Raw genomic sequence first — 6,452 nt, 5'->3', positions numbered from 1 at the left:
TCTCTCTCTCTCCTGGTGACAGTTCAAGTGAATTAACCACAGTATAAAGACAGCATCCATTTGTACTTCCCTGCTGATTAAAACGTAAATAAAAATCAGTGTCTGTGTGGTGGAGGGCGTGTAGAAGGGTGTATAGGAGGGCGTGGAGGAGAGACAGGGCATGCGTGGACCCAGGATAACGAGAAAGCGAGAGGGAGAGGGATTAGCTGGAACCAGGCGGCGGTGTGGTGTAATGAATCCGTGGTCTCATTACAATCCAATTAAACAGGAGGAGGATTTTGAGTGCGGATAGACAGATGCATCCGGAAGACCACACACACACACACACACACACACACACACACACACACACACACACACACACACACACACACACACACACACACACACACACACACACACACACACACACAACTTAGAGGACAGATATATACGTGATAAATAGACAGAGGAATAGATATGTAGGTAGAGAGTGGATAGATAGTTTGGTAGGTGGAGGAAAAGATATATAGACAGTTTGAGTATTAATAGATATCTGATTTGATTATATTGATAGGGATAGATATAGACAGATGGATAGAAAGGTAGATAATTCACCCCTTCAGTACCGTGACGCGTTTCCATATTCATTCTGGTTACTATTTTTTTTTTTTTTTTTATATAGCTTCAGGAACTCATGTTGGGGAATAGAACAGTGAGGAGTGTGGCTATTAATCTTTTGACCTCCAGAGACTCTTCCTAATGTAAATAAAATGGTCTAATCGTACACAAATCTCAAGGTAAAAATGTGTCCCAGTACTGAAGGGGTTAAAGAGCGAATTGAGAGAGAGAGAGAGAGAGAGAGAGAGAGAGAGAGAGAGAGAGAGAGAGAGAGAGAGAAAGAACGATGAAATGGATAAATGGATGTGTGAAGATTTGAATATTTACAGTAGGAAAGGATGATAGGTAGAGAAATAGGGAATGGGTTGACAAATTAAGAGAATTCAATATGTATAGAGTGTTGTGTAGATAGATGGCCAAGCAGACAGGCAAAATTATGAAGGTAGATAGACAGAGAGATGGATAGATAAATAAATAGTTTTAGTAAATGTGTTATGTCGTTTTTACTTCTGTGTGTGTACATTATTATTTTTTATTTTATTTTATTACTGTCGTTTCTGTTACTGTTTATGGTAGTAGTAGTAGTAGTAGTAGTAGTAGTAGTAGTAGTAGTAGGAGTATAGTCATAGAAGTGTGTGTGTGTGTGTGTGTGTGTGTGTGTGTGTGTGTGTGTGTGTGTGTGTGTGTGTGTGTGTGTGTGTGTGTGTGTGTGTCGGGAAGTTCGCGTCATTACTCTCTCTCTCTCTCTCTCTCTCTCTCTCTCTCTCTCTCTCTCTCTCTCTCTCTCTCTCTCTCTCTCTCTCTCTCTCTCTCTCTCTCTCTCTCTTCCATTGTCTTCTCTCACCCTTATTTATGCTCTCTCTCTCTCTCTCTCTCTCTCTCTCTCTCTCTCTCTCTCTCTCTCTCTCTCTCTCTCTCTCTCTCTCTCTCTCCCTTCGTCACGCTCCCTCGCGTTTCCTCCATTAACGTCTCCTTTGTGTTTGTCATATCATTTTATTGAGTATTGTGTTTAAACTCTCTGTCTCTCTCTCTCTCTCTCTCTCTCTCTCTCTCTCTCTCTCTCTCTCTCTCTCTCTCTCTCTCTCTCTCTCTCTCTCCCTTCCTGCAATTATTCCTTTGTATGCAGTCGTTCCCTCTAACTCCGTTTATTTTGTTAAAAGAAATCATACTGGGCGAAATTGATAATGCAACAGCTCTCTAGGTGTGTGTGTGTGTGTGTGTGTGTGTGTGTGTGTGTGTGTGTGTGTGTGTGTGTGTGTGTGTGTGTGTGTGTGTGTGTGTGTTTGTGTGTGTTTCCCCTTTTCGTTATTTTTCTCTTCTTCCCTCGCTGTTCCCTTCTCATCACCCTCCTCTGTTTCCCGTGTCCTGCTATAATTTCCTCTCTCTCTCTCTCTCTCTCTCTCTCTCTCTCTCTCTCTCTCTCTCTCTCTCTCTCTCTCTCTCTCATCGTCAGCAGTACACTTTTTATCCTGAAGCTAACACACACACACACACACACACACATACACACAGCAAACAGCAGCAGAGGAAGCAGTTGACCCTTGAGACGCCACAGCCACAGCCCACACAGCGTAATTGGGAGACGGCCAAGGCCTCCTCCATAACAGAGAAAAATGAGTCTTATCAAAGGTTTATCTGGAGTTAATGGCTCTTTGCCGGGCCCCCTTTATCCCTTACCCCCTTATAAACCCCCTTTTCCTACCCCCTCCACCAGTACTCCTCCCCTTCTCTTCCCTTCCCCCTCCCTGTTCCCCCTCTCCTTCCTTCCCTAGCTCCGCCTCAATCTAGCCCGGGAATGGATTTCTAAAGACATTTGCATATAAAACAGAGACGGCAGGCGGAGGATTGTGCCGCTGAAATAGGTGGTTAGGTGGGTGAGCGGGCGGGTGGCGGGTGTCTGAAGTGGGCATTAGGCGGCTAAATGGCTATCTCGTGTGGTTAGTGTGAGGGAGGTGCAGGATAGATCGTGGTATTATGGCGAGTGGACAGCGGAGGTGAATAATTTGTGTCTGAATGGACGCATTCTTTCGGGTGATTGACGGTGTCTCGTGATACGTGCTCCGGTGTTTAGGGTCCGGAGTGTGTTGGGGACGGAGAGATGCGGGGCTGGCACGGGATAAGAGGACGAGTTGTGTGTGTGTGTGTGTGTGTGTGTGTGTGTGTATGTGTGTGGTGGGCTTGGGACGTTTGGGCCGCGGAGTACGATGAAAGTGGTAGAGGGAAAAAAGAGATGAAAGTGGTGTGAGTTAGGAGTTAGTGTGTTGGAATGTTTGAGAAGGCGAGTGTAATGAGACCAGCGGAGAAAGAAGCGTCAGGTGTTACCGTTTAGAGGCGCGAGTTCATGTGGTGGACGTTTGGGCTTAGTACAATGAAAACAGTGGGAGATAAAAGGCAGAGTGGTATGAGTTACGAGACAGGAGTTGGTGTTATGGCGGAGTAGGATGAAAGGCGTGGAAGGGAACAGGCAGAATGGAGTACGAGATTCTTTGATGGTGGAGTACAATGGAAACAGTGGAGCAAGTGGAGGAGAAAAGGCAGAGTGGTGCATCTTTATAAGGGAAGCGCTTACACGGTGACGGAGGAAACGTTTGAGGCGACGGATTACAATGAAAATGAAGAAGTGTAAGATTAAAAAAAATAGATTAAAGACTTTATTATGGAGTTCAGTGTAAGACGAAGGGTGTGGTACAGAAGTGAATGTTAAGACGCAAGATGAAAAAGAAGTAATGATGCAGGAATTAGATAAAGACTGCATAAAAAAAGGATATAAAGTCACGAAAAGATAAGATAACACAGAGAAATCATGAAAAAATACGAAGGAAGATGCAAGAAAAACGCAGAACCCAAGAGATGTGTAGCAAAAATAACACTACATGAAATAAAGACATAGAAAGGAAGCAGAAATAAAAAAAGAAAAACGAAAAGGATATAAAATCACGCAAAGAAAAGATAACACGGAAAATTAATGAAAAAAAACGAAGAAAGATTATAAAAAAAAAACACAGAAACCAAGAGATGTATAGCAAAAAAAGAAACTACATGAAATAAAGATTTTGAAAGGAAGAAGAAATGAAGAAACGACATAAACAGTGCATGAAAACCAGAGTTAATGCATGAAAGGGTCAAACGAACAGGTAGAAGAGCTTGTATATAAATAAGCAGCAGGTGAGTTATGGACGGTGGATGATAGATGGACGCTGGATGGATGACTTGTATACTAAATGGCTCAATGGCTTATGAGGGAAGCATGATTTATGAGGAGGTGACTTAATAAAAAGCGACGGGAAGCTTAGAAGATTGACTTGTCTTAATAGCAACACCGTGTGGCAGCTTCTGAAATGAGAGAGAGTGAGAGAGAGAGAGAGAGAGAGAGAGAGAGAGAGAGAGAGAGAGAGAGAGATTGGATAAAGGGGGAGATAATATGAAGAGAAAGGAGGAAGGGAGGTACGAAGGGGGAAGAAGGAGACACGGAGGGTGAGGAGGGAGGGGATTTTGGGGAGGTTTGAATGGCTGTAGGGGATAAAGATCATATTTCCTCATTAGATTTTCAGAGGGGGAAGAGCTGGGGATTGAAAAAGTGATATGTCCCTTTTTCCCTTTTCCTTTTTTTTCTTCTTTTTAGCTCATGGGGAGAGAAAGTGAGCGAATTGTTTCCCTTTTGTTGACCTTTCCTTGTGCATGATTTTCTCTTCAAAATTGTATGTGTTATGTTTGTCTATTTTGTGTCACTCGTTTGGAATTATGGAACTTGTTGATTAGCGTTGGTTTGTTTAGTATTATTCCTTGTTTTGTGTATTTTTCCATGTATCAGTGCTCCTTCTCCTCCTCCTCCTCCTCCTCCTCCTCCTTCTTCTCCTCCTCCTCCTCCTCCTCTTCTTATCTCTCTTCGTTGCTTGTATCATCTGCAACACTTTCCTTTTGATCGTCTTCATCGCATCACCCCACTTTCCTCTCATCTCTCCTTCTTTCCTTTACACTCGATTCTTCCAATCATCCCTCTCTTTTGACGCATTTCTCTCTCTCTCTCTCTCTCTCTCTCTCTCTCTCTCTCTCTCTCTCTCTCTCTCTCTCTCTCTCTCTCTCTCTCTCTCTCTCTCGCTGGAACTCCCCCTGCCTTGAGATATTTCATGGTTCTCGCACACAATAATTACAACCACACCACACCATCTCCTCCTCCACGTCCTCTTCCATCTTCTCCTCTTCCTCTTCCTCTTCCTTCCTCCCTCCTCGACAGATCAAAGCTTCCACCCTGTCTCCGCCCGCCCGCCCGCCCGCCCGCACACACCACCCAACCGAAGCCTCGCTCCCAGTTAATCGTTCAATCAGAAGAAACTGTTGAACGCTGTGCACTGAATGGAGACGATGCATCCCGGGGTATCAAAAGCTTACCTCTTAATCCTCAACACTTCCATCTTAATTAGAGCACCGTGCAAGGAAGGTGTTGGCAAGACGCTCTCTCTCTCTCTCTCTCTCTCTCTCTGTGTGTGTGTGTGTGTGTGTGTGTGTGTGTGTGTGTGTGTGTGTGTGTGTGTGTTCAGCCAAGTTTTCTATTTCTTTGAGGATTGCTCTCCGTTTTCTCTCACAAAATTTTTTAATGACTTGGATTATTCTGACTGTTGTTATTTTTCTTATCTCGGTGACGCTAAGACTGTTTTTTTTTTTTTTTTTTTTGTTATTTCGTCTAGACTAACTCAAATATTCCAGGCCCATGCACCGTCTATTTCACAATGCTCCGTCTATTTCACAATGCGCTTTCTTTAATATTTCCATAAAGTGTATCTCGTTCGTTGTGTCTCTCGTACATTACAGTTAGCAACCTAAAAACACACAATCAGACGCCATGGATATTTGAGTTATGTTTTTAAAGGTTTCTAAATAAAATAAATCTGGAAAATCTTTACCTTCTAAATAAATCAGAAAAACTCTTACTCTCCAATTAAAATAAATCAGAAAAATCTTTACCTTCTAAATAGAATAAATTAGGAAAATCTTTACCTTCTTTAGATATTATCAACGTTTTCATCACCCGAAACTAAGAATAAAGATAAAAACACAGTGAAGTGACTCTTAACCCATTCAGTACCATGACACGTTTCCATATTCATTCTTCTTACTATTTCGTGATTTTATACAACTTCAGAAACTCTTGGGGGGGATTAAAATAGTGAAGATTGTGGCCATTAATCTTCTGACCTCAATAGACCCTTCCTAATGTCAATAAAATGGTCTAATTTTACACAAACCTTATGATAAAAATGTGTCCCAGTACTGAAGGAGTTGTGAAATTAGATCTCTATTCCCAATACAAACATTTAAACCAACGAGAATGACGTGAGAGGCCAAAATAAACTAACATGTCTGCCATAATCTAGATCTCCAGGTTTCGGAAAATTAAGACGTCTTCTCTAAGCCACTCCACCACTTCCCTGTTCGTTATCATGGCTTAAGGATCCCACTGGCGTCCTTTGGGTAACGGCTGGCTGCCACATAACCGTCGGAAGGACCTGCCATCTGTATGTGTAAACCTGAATCCTGCCTGAGGTTCAGTGTTCATAATTCCCACGTGTGGTTTCTCGCTTCCTAGAACACATCGCATAATAGTTGGGTCCATCGCGGTCTCCTCTTCTGCTACGTCCTCCTCCTCCTCCTCCTCCTCCTCCTCCTCCTCCTCCTCCTCCTCCTCCTCCTCCTCCTCTTCTTCCTCCTCTTCCTCCTTCTCCTTGTCATATACCTCATTCTCGCTTTCCTGTTCCTTCATCCACTTCCTCTATCTCGTCTTTCACTCGCTTTCTCCTCCTCCTTCTCTATCATCCTCTCTCTCCTTCTGCGCCTCCTCCAGTTCCATCCAGTTC

The sequence above is a fragment of the Portunus trituberculatus genome, chromosome 35 (genome assembly GCF_017591435.1).
Source record: "Portunus trituberculatus isolate SZX2019 chromosome 35, ASM1759143v1, whole genome shotgun sequence".
Taxonomy (NCBI): Eukaryota; Metazoa; Arthropoda; class Malacostraca; order Decapoda; family Portunidae; genus Portunus; species Portunus trituberculatus.
This window is presented reverse-complemented; position numbering follows the sequence as displayed.